Source organism: Canis aureus, chromosome 9, assembly GCF_053574225.1.
Source record: "Canis aureus isolate CA01 chromosome 9, VMU_Caureus_v.1.0, whole genome shotgun sequence".
NCBI lineage: Eukaryota > Metazoa > Chordata > Mammalia > Carnivora > Canidae > Canis > Canis aureus.
Genome location: NC_135619.1, coordinates 9928054 through 9949365, shown reverse-complemented (window position 1 = coordinate 9949365; position 21312 = coordinate 9928054). Strand labels below are relative to the sequence as shown.

At 35.4% G+C, this 21312-nt stretch overlaps 1 long non-coding RNA gene across 3 annotated transcripts in view; it reads right to left on the bottom strand.

The window, feature by feature from the left end:
• LOC144320030 (uncharacterized) overlaps positions 1 to 14492 on the bottom strand; it is an 84259-nt gene extending 69767 nt beyond the window's left edge. Inside the window, exons 1-3 of one of the 3 annotated variants that reach the window (XR_013385626.1) lie at positions 14348 to 14492; positions 9615 to 9833; positions 1840 to 1899 (exon numbers count right to left, since the gene is read on the bottom strand). This is a non-coding gene — a long non-coding RNA (uncharacterized LOC144320030). Of the gene's footprint in view, positions 1 to 1839; positions 1900 to 9614; positions 9834 to 10814; positions 10978 to 14347 lie in introns of those variants that run through there. The other 2 variants (XR_013385625.1, XR_013385624.1) reach the window with 2 other exon arrangements.
• Positions 14493 to 21312: the final 6820 nt, after the last annotated feature.

Here is a 21312-nt window from a genome sequence, read left to right as displayed (position 1 = left end):
TGGTTGTTAGCATTGTGTTAAAAATTATCCCCCTTTGACATCATGATTTGGAGACCTAAATTATCTCTAAAATTGGGCATAAGGTATGCAAAATGTTAATAAAACTGTAATATCCCTATAGACTTAGGGATTCCATAGCATAGCCCATATTCCAGAAAGAAGTAAATACTGGAATTTAAGGCAACAGAACAATGCTGAAGCAGATATTTGTAAGTCATGTCTCATTATCTTCATGATTTGGGCCAATCAGAAATCCTTTGAAAAGCTACATTATTCAAAATGGAAGCACCGCCAGGCCTTGAGCACTACGTAAATTAAATTCAGGCAATTTGAAAGGGTTTTATTAGGCAGACAAATTGTTAAAGAAAGATAGAAAAAATTAAGGATTTTTCTCATGTTGATTACACATGGCTATCAAAAGAAAAGTTTGGAAGCCAAAGGAGCTCTACATAAAATAATAGAAGTAATACAAAGTGAAATACAATTTAGTGCTTAATTCATTAGAATTTAAATAAATAAGGACAGAAGATTTCAGTCAAGGACTGATACTTGATCCTGAAAAAGAATTAGGAAGAGAATGCAGATGACTTCATGAAACAATGCACTCATCTGAATAGATGTATTGTGGCAAGAATCGGGGCTGAGTTCTTAAGGAGAATCAGCCTAACTATTTCAGCATTGTGCTGAGGGGTAGTAGGAAATTGAACTAACCTTGGAAAAGTAAGGCTAAATTAAGGACTACCTCAAAGGCCAAAAATAGAAGTTGTCAAAGTATGAAAACATTGATAGATTTAGAGCAAGAGAAAGATGTCTATCTTCACATATTACATCTACTTTATTTACTTTTTTTCTCTATTAAACTAATATTGATGAGTGTAGTCTAGGTCAGTCAAGCTCATATTAAATTATAATTGACTATAGCATAGAGTTCTTTGGTGGTAGTGTAGTAGAAATTTTGGAAGGGATTGTCAAGCAGATGGAGAATAAGTTCTCCACATCTGAATCATTGCTCTGATCTGAGTATATATTGTGATTCTGTGTCAGATTTGTTTAAAACACAGCTTTAGCAGGTTCAAATATTGCAAAGCACAGTTTTAAGTCATAAAAGCATAAAATCTAGATATGGAAAGGGAATTTTAAAGCTAAAAAACATTTTAGGTTGATGGCCACTGGCCTTAAAAATGCTTGGAATAAATTTGGGGTTCAATAAATCTTTTTGAATTGTTTAGAGAGAGATCTGAAACCCCTCTAACCAAAGATGATTTGCCTTACAGTACTTGGAAATAGAAGAGAAACTACCCTCTAGGTCTCTTATCTTTGGAAATTCTTATTGTTTAATTCTGACCCTGCATTCCACTTTTGATATCATGTTGCAGTATCATAGACTGGGAAAAATATATTTTATGATTTTAATTGTCTAATCCTAGAATAATGAGGATAAATCTCCCCATTATTTTGAAATCAAACAACTAATTATATTAATCATCATCTCTCAGAATTCATTTTTTCAAAAACATATATTTAATTTATGTCATACTAAATTTTTATGGTTGTTCTTCTTTGTTCAAAGCTGATTTATTGATCAACTCTATTACCTTACCCAATTGCATTTTAGAAGATATGTCATCAACATTTGCATGTTTCATTAGTAGAACTGTCTTAATCCATCATAAAGGTGAATTATTTCTCCCAATTTATTCTAAACTCAATGGCATCACTTTTTAAAAGCACATTGTCTATTACAGGCTTTGGCTATCGTCAAACTAACTCTTCTACATCTACATTCCTACTTACTGTGTTTTTAAAGACCTTTTAGAACTATATAAAAAAATTACTTACACCATCCAGCCATAACAATGTACTGGGTACAGTCTTATGTGCAAGACAGCAGATCAAATGCTGGAGGAGAAAAACAAAAGAAGGTACATTTGGAAAGAGTTGTGCCTTTGGAAAGAGTATTTTTAGGACTTGAGGTAAAGACATTCCAATGAAGAAAAGGCTTTGGAGCCCTTACAATACAGCCTATAAACGAGAACAAATCAAATTCAGAATTAAAATAGTGTAGGGTATAGAAAGAATGTAGTGCATATGAGAGTTCATACACTACTGCACTCTTATCTGGCCTAATCCTACCGAACCAAGCTCTTCTATTATCATGAGACTTGTCTGTGTTTTATTAGATACTGTGTGTGTCACATGTTTACCCTGCTATAAGCCTTCTGGACTGTCTGATGATACTGTTTCTATATTCTCTGACAATTCTGACTTTAGCCTGAAGATTAATTCCCTGAATTGTCCCTCTCAATCTAACAAGCTTTCATTCCATTGTCATTGTATTGTTGCAAGTCCCAAATAGTTTATGGGTATCACAAACAAATCCAATACACTCACTAATTCCAACTTTAGTCATGAGAAAAATCTTACAACTCAGATGGGTATCGGTTGAGCCACCATGGACTGAAAATGCAGACCATGCCCTCTTAAATATTTGGATTGAAATTCACTGACATTTAGTGTCAATGGTAGGTTAGATTAGAAAGGTAAAGATACTCTTTCCAGAAAGTTATTGTTAAAGTATTCCTGTTTTTGTTGATCTAAGAAATTCCTTTTATACAAATATATTGTAATATTACCATGATTCTTTAATATTTGTTCCATCTAGCATCAATTTATTAATCAGAGGGACTGAAGCCTTAAAAGAATGTAAATACAGGCAAACATCATTTCAAAGGTGACACAGGGCAGTTCCTACAGGAATCTGTAGGGGTAGGAACTGCATATGTAGGGCAACTTCAACATGTAGGAAAGATAGGAAAACTTAGTAAGAGCATGAAGGTCCCAGGCCAGAGTCCAGCCACAAACACGGAGACATCTAAGAAAGGAAAGGAGAAAAGAAAGTTATCACCATGATGTAGAAGAGAGTCTGCCTTTGGCTCAGAGCGTGATCCCGGGGTCCTGGGATCCAGTCCCACGTCGGGCTCCCCGCAGGGAGCCTGCTTCTCCCTCTGCCTATGTCTCAGCTTCTCCTTTCTTCCTGATTCAGAAAATCAGGAGGGCATGCCCCTAAGATAAAATTTACCTTTCTTATCAATTCTGCCCTTGGGTGATAGAAGACAATTTTAGTTACTTTTGGATTGGAATACAAGAGAAAAAAAAGAAAGCAAGTAAAAAACAAAAACAACAACAAAACAACAATATTCTTAATTTTTTTCTAGTGTAGGTAATACTGATCGCTTAGATGAGTCTGCTATTAATCTGCTCACTGCGGGCCCTTGGGAAGCTGTCTGTTAATCATCAGACTCACAATTTTGGTTCAAGTCTTGATCTCAGGGTGGTGAGACTGAGCCCTGCCTTGGGCTCCCTGTTAGCAGGGAGTGCTTGAGATTCTCTTTCCCTCTCTCTCTGCCCCCCACCCCCCTCTCCTGCAAGAATATGCTCTCTCTCAAATAAATCTAAAAGAAAAAAAATCTGCTCACTGACTAAACCCTCACAAAACTTTGTGGTCATTCCCTCTTGGAGTATCAACTTCCCCCTGTAACTTCATGTGACTCTGAGCTAAACTTCCGGAATGGTCTCTGATTCTGAACTTTTTTTCTGAGTGCTCAAACACAGGCCTTTTAAAGGTATCATACCAAAAGTCGACCTTCTTATCTTCACTAAACTGGCTTCTCTTACTATCCTAAACTAAATCAGTGAATGGCACCTATAATCCTAAAAGTCTGATTAGCAGATAACTGTATTTGATTAGCCATTAATGATCATTTTTTAAAATTTTTTTTGAGATACTACTTTCCATTTATAATTTGCAGAAAGAGGTACTAATTTGCTATTTATAGGATTAATATAAGATTTTAAAAGTATGTTCATGCAATTAAAAAATGCTTTGAACTAAAGCAAATATCAAAGCAAACAGCCCATTCATTATGCACATAAGTCATAATTGTAAAATTGATACACAAATGACTGATTTAAAAACCCTGTCACAAGCTTTAGAATACCCTTTATATAGAGGTCTCTGCTATTTTCTTATCTTCAGTATTTACCTGTCTCTACCTCTGTAGTAGTATGCAACAGTCATTATTATAATCATTCCTTGCACATAAGTATACTGCATCACCCCCTTGCTTTTCCCAATGTCACTTGAAATTAACCCCTCTAATCATAGGTGTATAGATCATCACCATCCCCACTTATCTGCCTGACAAATGTCCCCTCAAGTTTTAAAATTCACCAAAATACATCTTATTGCAATGGTGTTTTATTCTTTTATTTTTTTAAAGATTTTTATTTATTTGAGAGAGAGAGCACATGTGTACACAGTCGAGGGGAGGTGGGGAGAGTCTCAAGCAGATTCCTTGCTGAGGCACAGAGCCCAAGTAGGGGCTCAATTTCATGACCCTGAGATCACAACTTGAGCCAAAATGAAGAGTTGGATGCTTAACGGACGGCCCAAACTACAACGGTGTTTTCGATTTCCAAGCTTATCCTCCCAAGTTCTAACCTTCAAAGACACATTTCAGTTTTTTACTGTATCTCTAGGCAATTGCCATAAAGCCTGAATTAGATTAGAAATGTAAAACATGTTTTTTAAGTGACTGATTATTTCTTTGATATTAGAAGTTAATATTTAATATGTTAGAGCTATAAATAAACCTTGTCTTTCAGCTCTGGATAATAGCTTCACCAAAGATTTCTGTTGGCTGTGTTTGCTTCTCAAACTTTATGATTACTATTTTTATTTTTTATTTATTTATTTTTTAAACTATTGACAATTTTTTAAAAAGATTTTATTTATTTATTCATGACAGAGAGAGAGAGAGAGAGAGGCAGTGACATAGGCAGAGGGAGAAGCAGGCTCCATGCAGGGAGCCTGATGTGGGACTCGATCCCAGATCTCGAGGATCACACCTTGGGCTGAAGGCAGCGCTAAACTACTGGGCCACCAGGGCTGCCCACTTCTCAAACTTTAAACAGAGGCTTATGCAAATCCTAAGCACCAACCGTCTCCAGATGTTGCTTCCAGAAGCCAACAGCTCATCTTTATGGCCTAATCTCAACTCTAACTGCTTTCCATTACATATTCCCTCCTTTTAAAGAAGCCCTTTAATTTAAAAGTCAAGCATATCAAGCCTTCTGTCCTGCATCACAGGATAGAGGGAACATTATTCCAAGGCCTACAGCTTAATAGGTAGATGAGCAAATGTCCCTTCTCTCTCAATGTACTGTATCAATGATTTCTAAGGATAATTTAGTCTAACACTCCACAAGAGGCTGGAGTATTTGCCAATGGTTCTGTTTTCTAGAAGAGATGTCTAAGTTTCAGGGCACTGCATTGCATCAATTATTTATAATTTGTCTTTGGTGTTAAAAAACAGACTATTTTAGCTTGAATATGACTTTGAGTAACCTCCTGATATCTGTAATATTTCCTCAAAAATCATTTATGTGTATATATGTATACATATATTTTTAAATATGTTATAATGTTAAATATATAAGTCAAAAAGAAAAGACAGAGTGACCCTTAACAGAGGATCAATCAGACTACACTGGGCTTTTTGTTTGTTTTTGCTGTTTTAGGAATTACTGAGCTCATTTCATTCAACCCATTCACGGTATGGGGGTGAGGGATGATGATTTCCCCAAGATAGTATCAGAATGTCAATGTCCTACCCTTATTTATTCCTTCACAAGTTGTGGACACCCAAATCACTGGGTTTCAAAAGACAGAGCCATTCCAGGTTTCAAGAAAGAGTAACAGATTATTCTAATAATTGAAGCACTATTTGGCATGATTTGTAATCTATAAGATTTTCAAAAAAAAGCAAAGAGTTCTTCTGGAGTAATACAGAGGAGCTAGAAGTTCTGCAAGTAGTGGAGTGGGAGACTAGGATTTCAAGTTAGAAAAGTGGATTGAGAAGAGGTATATCTATTCTGAAGTTCTAGATAAGTAATGCAAAAGAGCCCTGCAATCATTGCCATTTAATACTGAGTCAGAGTTTGGGATAGCTGATCAGTCCGTCTTCATTGCACCTGTGTGAAAAAAACCTCACTTAAGGAACACTGCATGGTTAGAACCCAAGGTCTCAGGCAATCTACTATTATGTAGAATAACCCATAAGAGAATAACCCCCAAAAAGAAAGATGTTCATATACTGATCTCCAGGACCTATGAATAAATTATGTTATATAGAAAAGGAGAATTAAGGTTGCTTAAATAATTAAGATTATTCATCCGCTATCCTTAATATATAGAAAGATTATCCTGAATTACGCAGGTGGGCCTAACGTCACCACAAGATTCCTTAAAAGCAGGTAAGAAAATTAGAAGAAAACCTGAGAGAGAGAGTGGTGTTAGAAGGACCTAGGTAATACTGCTGGGTTTTGAAGATACAAAAAAGGAAACATGAACTACAGAGAACAGAAGACCTCTAGAAACTAGAGAAGGCATAGAAAAAGATTCTTCCCTAGAGGCTCCGGGAAGGAATGCAACCCACCAACACCCTGATCTCAGCCTAGTGAGATCTGTGTTAATCTTCTAATCTACAGAACAGTGAAATAACAAATTTGTCTTGTTTGAGCCACTACATTTGTAGTAAGTTGTTATAGTGGTAAGAGAAAGCTAATATAATACAAATGCCAGAAATTTTTCCTTTGCCACCACCATGAGTACTTCATGGGGAATGTTTTGTTTTTTGTTTTTGTATCTCCACACAAGATGACTCTAAGAGCAAAGGAAGCCCTTCATCACTTAGCAGAATAGTACACAGAAGATGCCCTACGTATCCTTGGGACTGAAACCAAGGATGAACTACACAATCATAAGATAGTGATAGTAACACAAGGACACACTGGATGGAAATTTGCTCTTTGGCTTCACCCTACCAACACACAAATCATCTATCATCTGTACCCATTTTATTCTTCCCTGCATGGCAATCTCCACCAACTATCTAGAGATGACGGTTTGAAGCCCATTCCTTTCTGCCTCCATAGGCACTTGACTGAACTGATTACTTTTCCTTTCCATTGTGGATTTAATTCCTTCCTTCCTTCATCTGGAATGAATATTTCCTGCTGTGCGTTTTTCAACATTATCAAGTGTCTTTCATCAGCAAGCAATCGACAACAACAAAAAAATCCTCCTCTGTTCTCTATCCTATCTCTATTTAGAAACTTGGGAGGGGGGGATGCTTTCTATAATAGAAGTACTGCTACTCCATGGCTCCCTTTGTCATCTCTCTTTCTATTTTTATTTAAGTGACACCTAGGGTCATATTCCCTAAGGTGACCAATGACCTCTATGCCACTAAATCCAGTGGCCATTCTTAGAACTACTGACGTCTCCCAATGTCTTCAAACACTTCTTTATCAAACCATTTGCAAGAAACCATTCTCTATCTAGGAATGCTTTCTCTCCATTTCACCTGATCCTTAATGTTCACATCTCAGACTGGCACTTACACAGGGAAGCATTGCCCATCTGTTATATACCTACCACAATTGTGTTTTTAGATGTAGGCTTCTGATTATTTAATTAATGTCTGTCTTTCCTATGGGAATGTAAGCTCCTCAATGTCAAGGGCCAGGCTGATTTTGGTTACAATTATAGTCATAATTCCAAAAACACTGCTAAGAGCAATCTTAACATTGATAGGCACTCAAAAAAGTATTTGTTCAATGAAGGACAAGTTTAAAAATACATACCCAGGAAAAAAAAAAGTGAGAAATCAATAACATTTACTGAGTAACAATATATGGTAAGAACACAGTAATCATTTTGAGGGCTCATCTTACTTCATCTTTTAAATAACCCAATAAAAATACTAATTCCATTCTATGGGAGAAAAAAATTGAGATTTGTAGAGGAAATTCCTCCAAGGGCTCCCAAGTAAAAGCAGCAAAATCAAGACTTGGAATTTAGATATGCTTAGCCCCAAATCCACATGTGTGGTCTCATACTCATTCTGTCTTTAAAATTTTGATATTTTGCTCACCATGAATTTTTGCATTCATTTTAATTTCTTAAAAACATTAAACTATTGTTTCTCTTGATAATTGTGTTTTTGTTGCCCCCTGAAATTTTACACCTGAGGCAAGTACTTCCCTTGCCTTACTTATTACCCCATCCTAGTCTGACCCTGCACAAATTACAGAGTTTGATCAAAATGTTTATTCTAAAAGTAAGCTACATACGGAATTAAGCAATAGAGACCAGTCTCTCCGAGGGAAGATAGGAGAATCCAGTATTCTTAACCTGGATCAGAATGATGAGAGTGGGTTTCCTCAGTAAGGTAATGACTAGTGATCTGCAGAGAAAGTGAAAGGCGATTCTCTACCATGCCAAGGACAAAAGAGAAAGAAAATCTTGCAGGACTTTCTATGCAGACATAAGAATATATTTATGTTTGGCACAAACTACTTCTACCACATTCTGCTGCTCAAAGCAGGTCACAAAGCCATCCCAAACTCAAGAGGAGGGCAAACAGACTCCACCTCTTGACAAGACGAATTGTAAAGATACCAGGGGTGCATATTCAGACAGGAGAAAAGGTCCTGTCATATTTTGCTGATAATCTACCACAAGAAGCAACAGTAGTATTATAACACCATTGCTGGCATTGGAAAAATTAGCTCTTCATTTGTAAATATTTGGCAATTTGGTTCGGAAATAATAGTGTGTTGTTGTTTTATTTTGCTTGTTGATGCTTAGTAATGAACTTCACTTTGATAACTGTGGAAATCACATACTACAACATTCTAAACGTCTTCAGAAGAGAAGGAATGATTCTCAAATAAGAGACACTCCAGTTTTTATTCAGTTTGGGTTTTGTTTTTCCTGATAGGAGGAAAATCCACAACCATCTCTAGAGGCCTCTCTTGCCCATTTAACAGATTAGGTCAATTCATTCTTGGAGACATTGTAACCATTGCTTTGGGCATATTGTCTATGGTGGGAAAGGCCCTCAGCAGGACAGAAGTGATGAGATACCCAGCAGAGTCTGCCGAAGCCCTCTCTATTAAACACGTATTCTCTGAGCAACAGTAAATGTTTCCAAGGGTACGGAAAAATATTTTAGAACCACCTGGGAATGGATTAAATGCATGATCTTCTGGTTTTGGCTTCCTAGGCACATTCTTCCTGTCCACATCCAAACTAGGGAACAAGTTCTCTGGGTTTACTGCCTCAAACAAGGTTTCGTTATGAATGGAAATTGTTTTAGAAAAACTTGGGTTCTTCCCCTCCCCATGTATTGTTTATATGCCTGTTTAAATTCAAATTTGAGCCAGCAGCTTGGGAAATAAGAATATTTGAAGTGTATGGCAAAAGTTTCATATGCTGAAGGCTGATTTATCCAGAAGCATAAATGCTGAATTATACACCTCCCACTTACTCTAAATTGAACTGCCCACATCTTTGTGGGGCTGCCCACAAGGTGTCTAATGAGTTATATGCCAGGGCTTATTTAACAAGAAAAGAAACCAAATAGAGCGTAACTGAAACCTGGGTACATTTTGTTTTTGTTTTGTTTCAGAGAGCTGTCAGATATTCCAGTCCAATCTTAAAGTTGTTGCTTCCCTTTATTGCAAGTCGACTTCAGAATTTTAGTTACCTCTTGCTACAAAAGGTTTCAGTTTCCAGGGTGGCAGGAAGAATGAAGATCGATGGTTCCTGGGCCTGGTTGGTCATACCAATTTGTACTGCAATCTTGGTGCTGCAGTCTCTGAGATTTGAGTTTAAATGTGCGCCTTGCAGCTTTGGAAGAAAGATGTGGTCTGCATACAGCTGTAGATCAACACTGCCAGTTTATTCACAGGATAAGGCATCCAACCTGCTTGTGCACATGGGCATTTCATGGGATATAGAAAGGAAAAGAAAAGGAGACAAATAGAATGAGACAAGGAATGAAGGAAGAAACGGAAGGAAAGAGGAAGAAAGAAAGAGAAGGAGAAAGGGAAGAAGTGGGAAGAGAGGGATACAGGGAGGTGACTTATTTGTTTTCTTAAAATGGCACAGTTACAGCTAAATCTTTCCAATAACCAATCATGGTTTGTTCACAGAAAAGAGCATCAGTCGAACATAGAAATAATACTATCATTTAATAGTAATGCTTAATGAAAATTGAATAAGAATTCATCTTCTTTAATACATACTGAATAATAAACATGTAACCATTATTCCTACTGGCATATATTTGTAATTGGTCCAAATGACTTGCTCTTTAAAAATCTTGCCTCTGTGGAGCGCCTGGGTGGCTCAGCCATTGAGTGTCTGCCTTTGGCTCAGGGTGTGATACTGGAGTCCCCTGATCAAGTCCCCTGCAGGGAGCCTGCTTCTCCCTCTGCCTGTGTCCCTGCCTCTCTCTCTCTCTCTCTTTGTCTCTTATGAATAAATAAATAACAATCTTCAAAAAAAAACAAAAAAAAAAACAAAAACCTTTCTTTAAAAAAAAAATCTCGCCTTTGAGATATTGTCTTTCTGATTTGGTTCATAAATGCCCCATCCCATATTGCAGTTGAAAGGTTCATATAATTCAAACTTTAAATTTTTATTTCTCAAATGATTACACTGAATTTCTAATGAAGGCCAGGCACCTTTCTTATTTTATAAATTTAAAAATGAGCAATACAATGGGTTAGGAAGTTCTAATTTTATAATGCAACTTTTGTAATAAATTTTATAATCCAACTTTCAATGATTTAGAATCTTGTTTAAACTGAGACCACTCCTACTTTACACACGTGATTGTTTTTAACTGCTCATTTCCTTGTCCCATGAAACCCTGAGGAAATGCAGTAAGAAATAACATCTATTTTTTGTATTGAAAGAAAAATATCTGCAGTTTATTGTTACAAATACAAAGCTTGACTTTTTGGTATTACGTGCATATTCAGACTGGGGATGCCTAGAGTTTGCAGGCCAGAATTTTCCTTGCTCAATGTTTGTTTGTTTATTTATTTCTTCAAGACAAATACCTGCAAAGAAAAATATTTTCTTTTAGGTTTGGATAGATTTAGTTTCAGTTAGCAAAATGCTAAAATAATGAATTAATATGATCTAGAATAGATATATCATGTTTATTTTGTTTAAACAAGTGGAGCAGATTTTACACACTATCCACAGACTAACCATCTTTCAGATGAGAAAAAAATTAGTTTTTGAATACTTAAGGTTAGACTTAATGTATTTATTTAATAACGAGGAGTGTTCTGTGTTTAAAGTAGTAATTAGGAGAGTCATTCTTTTCTGTAAAACAAGCTGACAACCCCCTTTGGCTCTGTCTTACAGGTTAGATTATCCCATGATAGTAAAGAAGAAAGGTCATAGGAGAACTTAAAATGCTAAGTAGTCACATTTACCAGATAACAAATGTCTGCCCGCTGCACTCAGTTCTGAAGGAGAGAACCTTTATATATAGAGAGATAGATAAAGATGGATAGATAGATAATCTCATACTTTCAGGTATTCTCACAGTCATTTTCCCATTCCAGAGATGAGGATAGTAAGGTACATAGGGAAAGGGTGTTTATCTTTGGTAAACAGTTGTATGCCATGATTAATTCCCAGTGATTTATGCTTAAGTAAACATTTCAGCCATTAACTTAGAAATATTTGCACAACCCATATTTTGCTAATTCACTCATTATTCTGTGTTTCTATATTCTCAGTCTCCAAAGAACCAGTTTTATTATTTGGTGTAATGATTTTTTTTTTAAGATTTATTTATTTGAAAGAGAGAGAGAGAGAATGCAAGTGGTGGAAGGGGCAGAGGGAGAGAGAATCCTCCAGCAGACTTTCCCCTGATTGCATAGCTTAATGTGGGGCTCGATTCCAGGATCCTGAAATCATGACTTGGGCTGAAATTGAATTGGCCACTTAACTGACTAAGCCACCCAGATGCCCCTGGTGCGATGATTCTAAGAGCTAGTTTAAGACCTTAAGAGACCCTAAATAACTTACGAAGAATGCACTCTATACACATTCAAACCATGAATAGTACTAAACCATAAAATAAGTATTTGGAATTGCAATGTTTCTGATTCTTCTCAGAGACTTTGATTTTTTTAAATCACATATAAAATCATTTTCAAAAAAGATCTGGTGTTTTTGTTTGCTGAGCCCTAAGCACAATCTTGACCTCTTCTTGGGTGTTCCAGAGTGACAAATTATCGATTATCAACCCTGTAGTAGCAGCAGGCTTTTAACATTTAAAAGTTTCCTTTCTCCCCATATTCTTGGATATTTTAATTAGGAATCATTTTAATAAAAACATCTGAATTACCTAATACAGTCTTTAAACAACAGCCAAAAAAAAAAGTTCCCCTTAAAATGGAATTGTCAGCTTTTCTGAGTATTCAGAGTAGCTGCGTATATGGTGCTACTCTGAATTAGCTCTTTAGTTTTCATTAAAGCATTATATTGAATAAGTTAAATATCTCTGCTCCTAATTTAAAATGGTAATGAGAAGCTGAAAATCAGAGGCAGTGCAATGAGAAATACCAGGGACATACACGTCAAATTTAATAAAAGGATTCTTTATCCTTGGTTTAGCTTTGGCTTTATTCTTTTGACCAAAAAAGAACATTGGAATCTTGATATAAAAGAGAAGGCTATAAAGTGAAGTGTAATGACTTTAGAGATGAACGTATTGGTTCATGTATTACTTGGTATTGAAATATAAAATCTCTTAGAAAACCAATTTTTCAAAACCTATTAAAGAGACATAATTAATAATTCTACCTAAAACAATTTCTTTTTTGCCATTATTATTAGCAATATTATATGAAGATAAGCTTTAATCAAAACACTTTAATCAAGAATTTACCTGATGGCTTTCTTAGAGTGTTTTTACAACTTTATATATTTTACTGTGTGGTAAGTGATGTTTATTTCTATATTTAAACATTATTTGCTAATATAAAATGGCTTATCTAAGATTCTGCTTGAGAAAGTGAAAGGCATTACTTCCAAATTCTCCAGAAGACATAATCCACAATGTATTAAGGTATGTTGTCTTCAAACTGATCACTAGCATTATATAATATCTACATGTTTTAGAGACAGACTGAATCAAAATACAATGGTGTAATAAAGCATAGTAAGAAGGAGGTTAATTATAGTTTGAGATGTCAGTTTCTGTCTGACTGATGAAACCATTTCAACTGACACAAAGCATTAAGAGCTTGGAGTTGGGGCATAGGGAGGTGGATTATATGGCCACAAGAGGGCAGTAGATGGTCTAAACTAATGAACTGAACTGATGCATATGGAAAGATTACAGTAGTGAAGGTTTTTACTATAAAACCAGCCTTTTATAAGTTTTGGTCTCCCAAGTAGGAAGCATGAAAACACACAAGGTGCTTCTGTAATGCCTTATTTTCTCCCTTTCAATTAACAGAATAGGAAGTTTAGCAAAAGTAACTGGAGGTCACAAAAATGAGTAAATGGAAGCATTTGCTTGTACCACAGAAAAGAGGGTTGCATGTCTCACAATGCAGATTGAAAAATTTAGTTCTCAAGCAGCTAACATAATTTCTCTACCCTAACCTAGACCTTTCGTATAATTTCATATGATTTTCTTTACAATTTTGCCTCTGTGTTTCTAGCCAAAATCCTTAGAGCAATGGAAAGAAAATTGCAGTGAGAGTCAGGATACATGGTTCTAGAGCAAGTTATTTCAACCTATAGACCAACTAATCAAACTCTGTCATTTGACATAAAATATATAGGTGTTTATTTGTATTGCTTCCCATTACATAAGATATGAGGTTGGTCCATGGCGTCTTCTTCAGCTCTAATTTAAAAAATAATTATAATCCAGCACATTTGAATACATCTTAGGTTCTTTCTTCCTCATTCCATTTGTTATGTGCTATGCCCTAGGAGAGAGAGACGGGCTTCCACCCTCTGAGTGTGTGACCTGTCATCTTATATATCACCATCACACAGTTGGCCCTTCTGGATCATGGCTCCACAGGAATTGTTTCTGTGTCCCAATCTTTAGGCTGTGTAGCTGACCCAGCTCTTTGAAAGATGCTTCCTTACAGTGGAAATAAAGCGTTTCAGAGTGATTCTGTGTCTGCATGTGTCTCTGCATGGGCACATGTGTACACATGCATGTGAGTCTTGTTAGATCAACAGCCTATTTCTGGTAATAATGCTGCCTTACTCCAGATCACCATGACTCTACATTTCCAAGTCATTGTACACTGGTTCTTCACCCTGGTATCCCACACTCAGTCAGACAATACATCCAGGCACTTCTACCTTAAGTGCTTTAGCCCAGGCTGCTATAACAAATTACCATTAACTGTGTGGCTTAAATAATGCACATTCATTTCTTACAATCACGGAGACTGGGAAGTCCAATATCAAGATGCCTGCAAATTCTATGTTGTGAGGCCCCTCTTCTTTGTTTGCAGACAGAAGTAATCCTGCTGCATCCTCATATCTCTCTCATGTGTCTTCTCATAAGGTCACTAAGCCTTATTCATGAGTGTTCTCACCTTTGTGATCTAATTATGCCTCAAAGGTTCCACTTCAAGTACCATCACATTAGAGATTAGGGTTCCAACATATGAATTTTGGTGGAAGACAAACATTCATTTGATAACACTAAGCAAAGTCTGTGTGTGTGTTTGTGTGTGTGTGTGTTTTATAGATGCACATATATCTATATCTCTCTATCTCCACCTCCTCTTTCTTACTAATATTGTCATCATTCTAGTGTAGACCCTTATTACTCTTCTGGGCTCCTAAAACAACTCATAATTTATTTCCCATCATCAGGCTCTTTCCATCCTAATCCATCCTCCAGATAGATGTCAGAGGAATCCTCTTCAACACGACTCTGATCATATTACTTGTCTCCTCAAAAACCTTAAGTGATGACCATTTTTTACCAAATCAAATGTGAACACATAGCAAAGTGATCAAGGCTTCCTGAAGTATGACCCCTAGATAGAACACTCTGAAGAGGCAAAATGGAATTAAAAAAAAAATCTGAGCTACACACTGGACAGCAAACAATTGTGCCCTTCATTTTCTTCATCTATAAAATTAGGTTAGATTACATAATCTTGCAATCACCTTCTGAAATCACTATTTTGTTATAGAGCTTTACCCTCTACTTCTCTGCTGGGCACCTATTACCACTAAAAGGAACAAAATCACTGGCCATTGCTAGATTATGAGCTTTCTTTCTTCCAACATGTTTGTATTCATAATTCCATAACTCATAAACTGTCCTTCCAACCAAGGTGTGCATCAAAATCCTGCCTGTCATTAGCATTCCGCTCAAACTACCATCCAAAAGCTTTCTCTCTTGCCTCTAAAATCTCTTCCAAAAGCCATTGCATTCTCCATGTTTATGTCTTAACTCCTGCCTTAGGTTTGGGCTTCTATAGTAATGCCATTGGCTAGTGTAACTTAAACATTTATTTCTTGCCATTCTAAAGGCTGAAAAATCCAAGATCAAGGTACTGACAGATGTCCTGTCTATTGAGAGCCTATGTCCTGGCTTGTGGATGGGCATTTTCTCATTGTATTCTCACATGGTTGAAAGAGAAAGAGAGAGAGAACGCTCATGTATCTCATGCTGTCATGCTGTCATGTGTCCCTTCGTATAAGGGTACTATCCCATTATGAGGGCTCCATCCTCATGACCTAATTGCATCCCAGAGTTCCTTCCAATCTCCCAATAACTCCATATTGGGGATTAGGAGTTCAAAAAAGAATGTGTGTGGGGGGACAAAAACATTGTCTATAGCAGCTCCCCTATTCAAATTAAGTGTCAAGTGGGCAGAAACCATGTTTCTTTCATTCTTTTACTCCCTTGGACCTTGTTCATTATAGATCGTCAATAAATTGAGTGATTTAGTGAATCATAGGGGATGAAAGTTAAATAATATAAGAGATTTAAATTTCCGATAAATGTTTCAAATGAGATGAATATGCCTTGATGAAATTCCGGAAGAAAGCTTACCTACCCTCTGATGTGGTAGAGTTCTAAGGGTTACTGGCAGTTTACAGTCACAGAGAGGAAACAAAATTTCTATGTGACTTGAACTATTTCAGCAAAAGAATTTCTCCAGAGTACAAGAAATCTCTAAAGACACGGCATTTAATACAGTCATCAATGATACCTTGAAAAGTAGATATTTCTAGAGTCAAATTTATTTTTTAAAATGTTGAGAGAAGAATTTATCTTTATGAGAATTCCGTTTTAAAACTTTAAAAATGTCATTTATAAAGCACATATATTTAACTAGAAAATGATAAGGATCAGTTTCAGAATCTTTAAAGAATTTAGGGGGAGAATAGATGTTTTGACTTCTATAGCAGAGAAGAAATGAATATAAAAAGAAGTGATTTAGGGGCACCTGGGTGTCTCAGTCAGTTAAGTGTCTAACTCTTGGTTTCCTCTCAGGTCATGATCTTAGTGTCATGAGATCAAGCCCCATGTCAGGCCCTGTGCTTAGCACAGAGTCAGCTTGAGATTCCTCCTCTCTCTCTTTTTCTCTCTCTGCAATTCCCCTCTCTTTCTCTCTAAAACAAAATAAATATATAAAATATTTTTAAAAAGAAGTTATTTAGATACATCACATAATTAATACATATCACTTTTCCTCTTCTGACAGTAGAAATAGCTAATGATCATAACTCTTGGAAATAATGTCTTAATTCATAACTTGTGAAAGTTAACCAAAATAAGTCTTGGAAATAATTTTTACCTATTGCCTTCCAAAAAAGTTAAGTTTAACATTAAATTTAACAACAACCAAAAACAGAACAAGGTAGTAGGCTTTAGCAAAATTATATCTAAATAGCATCTAATTTAAAAAGTAACGTTCTTTAAAAAGTAATATAGACACACAATACAAGACAATTTTCCTCCGAATATTCTAATTCATCCTTTTGCCTTTGGGATTTCTCCTACCTTCAAACCTTGCTCTAACACTGCATCCTTCTTCATTAGTCATGGCTTTCTGGGGGCCATAGGAAAAAGCAAAGAGATAGAGACCATTCTGATTTAATTATGTCTTTCCCAAATTTTCACAGGATCACAGGAGAATTCATAATCTAAGTTCAGAGGAGTCCATTTGATAGATTTACATGAAAAGATTTTAAAGACCTTTACCCAACAAGTTTAACTTCCCTCCTCATAAAAATATTTTCAGATATATGAAACTATTTAAACGAAACTATACTAAATCTGATGATTGACTAAAAGGATGTAGCAAAGGCACTATGGACAACTTAATAATGTACTAGAGCTCTTGGCTATTTGTCCAAATTATGCTAGCCATCCTGTGGGTCATATATTCATCTTCTGACTACATATATTTTTAGAACTCCAGATGAAACTGATCTGACACTGTGCTGTGCTCTGTGGATAAACTGATACATAAAACACAACTTTCAAGTACCTACCCTATTGTCTGTCTTAGGTTTCATGAAAAGATTGTCATTACATCCTTGCCACCTTATCCCAGTACCCTTGTGACCAAAAGCATGTATATTTAGGATAGCAATAATATGTTTCCCATGAAAAATAGGCCAGCACCAATAGGTTGAAATATGGATTCTGAAGCACATTAATTTTCCTTATGTGAAGGTTAATTCAATTGCCTAAATTAGAAAACTGTTATTATATATAAACTGGTATAATATCATTTGAAAGTAGAGTGTTATAAGTGAAAGATGCATATTGCAAAATGTGGAGCAACTCCTAAAAGATGTGGTTAATAAACCAGTGATTTAGAATAAGGAAAATAAAAATTTCCTCAATTAATGCAAAATAAAGCAGCAAAAAAGGGGAAAATAACAGATGGGGAAAAAACTTTTTTAAATATATAAAAAAATAACAAAGAACAGATGGGAATTTTTTTTTCAAGTAGTAGCATAATGTAGATATGAACCTAACAAATTTGATACTTACATTAAATGTAAATGATCTAAGTAACCCCAATGAAAGGGGAGAGTTTGACACACTGGATAAAAAAGCAAGACCTATTATTTGTTCTCCATGAGAAACCCACTTTTAATACAAAGAGCTAAGTTAAAAATAAATTCTGGAAAATAGATATATCTTGCAAACAATAATAAGAAAGTTGGAGTCCTGTAAATATTAGGCAAGGCAGACCTCAAAACAAGGGATATTATGAATGATAACAAAGGATAACTCATAATGAATGAAGAATCAATTCACTAATAGAAACTAAAAGCTCTATGTATATATATACCCAGTAACAAATCTTCAAAATACTCGAAGCAAAATATGACAGAACTCTAAGGAGAAATAAATTTCCACTTGCAGTTGAAGCCTTTAATACTCTTGGCAGAAGATAAGAAATCGTATAGAAAATTTGAACAACACTGCCTACTAACTTGATCTAATTGACATTATAGAATACTCCAGTTTACATCATCAGAATACACATTAGTTCCAAGAACATATGAAACATTCATAAAGAAAGACCATAAAGTAAGACTCAATAAATTTAAAGAGACTGAAATCATAAGAGCATATTTTCTGACCAAACTGAAGCTAAAATAGAAATCAATAATAGAAAAATATATAGAGATCCCTAGTATCTGAAAAGCTTAAAACACAAGCTTAAATAACCCTTGATTCAAAGAAGAAACTGCAAAAGAAATTAGAAATTATTTTGTACTGAATGAAAATGAAAATACAATATGTCAAAAAATGTGAGATGATGCTAAAGCAGTGTATGTAGGAAAAATGTGATTTTAATTTTAAATGCTTAGATTAGCAAAAATGGGGTCTCAGATCACTGATCTAAGTTTTTGCATGAATAAACTAAAAAAGAAGAGCAAATAGAATACAATAAGCCAAAAGTAGAAAATATTAAATATATTAAAGAAAGCAAATGTAATAGAAAAGAGTGGAGAAAATTAATAAAACCTTGCAAAAGACCCACAACATCTGTAAGTCACTTGCTAGATTTACCAAAAACAACAGCAAAAAATGAGAAGGCAGACAAAAATAACAATGTTTAGAATTTAAAAATAGGACGTCATATATCTTACAGATATTAAAAGGATAATAAAAGAATTATATGAAAACTGTTGCTAAATTTGAAAACTCAGATGATACAGACTAATTCACTAAAATACATATTACAAAACTGATTCAGAAAGAAATTGAAAATCTAAGTATTTTATATCTACTAAAGAAGTTGGATTTTAGTTAAGAACCTTCCCACAAAGAAAAAAATGGCCTGACAGTCCATACTAAACGATTTCATCAAACATTTAAGGAAGAATTAATGATAGTCTTTCACAAACTCTATCAAATAATTGAGAAGAAAGGAAAAGTTGTCAGTGATTTTTATGAAGAAAGCATTACCTAGATACCAAAATCAGGCAGACACTACAAGAAAATAATACCTTCATGGACATAGATGCAAAAAGCCTTCACAAAACATTAGCAAATGAAAACCAGCATGTATAAAAAGGATATTACATCATGATGCTTATTTCAAGAAGTAAAGTTTGGTTTAAGAGTAAGAATACCGTTCAAGAATAAATGATGTTACAAATTTCTTTATTTTTAAATATTTTTAGAATTTTTTAAAGATTTATTTATTTATTTTAGAGAGAGAGAGAAAGAGCAGGGTGGGGGGCACAAGGAGAGGGAGAGAATCTCAAGCAGACTCACCACTGAGTGTGGAGCCCAATGTAGGGCTTAATCCCATGACTCCCAGACCACAACCTGAGCTGGAATCAATGGTTGGACATTTACCTAACTAAGCCACTCAGGCACCCCAAGAATTACCTTATTTTTAAATTTTTAAATATCAAGTAATATTCCACTGTATGTGTATGCCACATTTTCTATATCCATTTATCTATTGATGAATGCTTGGGTTGTTTCTCTATTTTGGTATTGTGAACAGTGTTTCTTCAATGAGCACGAGAGAGCTTTGAGATCTTGATTTAAATTATTTTCTATATATATCCAGAGTGGAATTGCTAGATCATATGGTAGATCTACTTTTAATATTTTGAGAGACCTCCATATTGTTTTGCATGATTGCTGCACCACTTTACATTCCTAACAACAGGGTTCCAACTTCTCCACAATCTCTCTAACATTTCTTATGTTCAGTGAAATAAGCCAGTCACAGAAGGATAAATACTGCATGATTCCACTTAAATGAAGTATTTAAAATAGTCAAACTGATGGAAGCAGAGAATACAGTACTGATTGTCAGGGGCTGGGGGATGGGAGAAATGGGGAAATGTTATTCAAAGAGTATAAAGTTTCACTTATGTCAGATACATAAGTTTTAGAGATCTGCTGTACCACATGGTAGTACCTAGAGTTAACAATACAGTATTATGCACTTCAAGACTTGTTTAAAATGGAGCTGTCATATTGTGGTTTACTTACCCCTCCTCCCCCAAAAAATGGGATATAGGAAACGCTGGGAAGTGTTGGATAGATCTGTTATCTTGATTATGGGGATGGTATTATTAGTGTTTGCATGTGTACAAACTCATCAATATTGTACACATTAAACATGTGCAGTTCTTGGGACTCCTGGGTGGCTCAGCAGTTGAGCATCTGCCTTCCGCCCAGGGCATGATCCTGGAGACCCGGAGTCGAGTCCCCCACATTGGGCTCCCTACACGGAGCCTGTTTCTCTCTCTGCCTGTGTCTCTGCCTCTGTGTGTGTGTGTGTCTCTCATGAATAAATAAGTAAAATCTTAATAAAATAAAATAAAATAAACATGTGCAGTTCTTTGTACATTAATTACACCTCAATAAAGCTGTTAAAAATAGTAATAGAATCTATCTCAAGAATTGTTTAATTATTGAATGAGGCAATGTTTGTTCTTTGCTTAGCGCAGTAACTGGCACAGATGATCATTCAAAAATCACACAATAGAATAAAATAAATAAAATACTTCCAATAAAAAATAACTAATAAATGACCTTAGCCGGTTATCAGGATATTAGGTGAACATGCAAAAGTTATTTATATTTCCATATTCTAGAAAAAAATGGAGACCAAAATTAAAACAATAACATTTAGAACAGCATCCAAAACCACAAAATATTTATAGATAGGGGAGCCTGGGTGTCTCAGTGGCAGAGTACCTGCCTTCAGCTCAGGTCGTGATCCCGGGGTTCTGGGATTGAGTCCCCCAACAGGCTTCTCCCTCTGCCTTTGTCTCTGCCTCTCTCTGTGTCACTTATGAACGGGCAAATGAAATGTTAAAAAAAAATTATGGGTAAATTAGTGTTTTTAAGATCTGCCACTGAAAACTACAAAAGATTT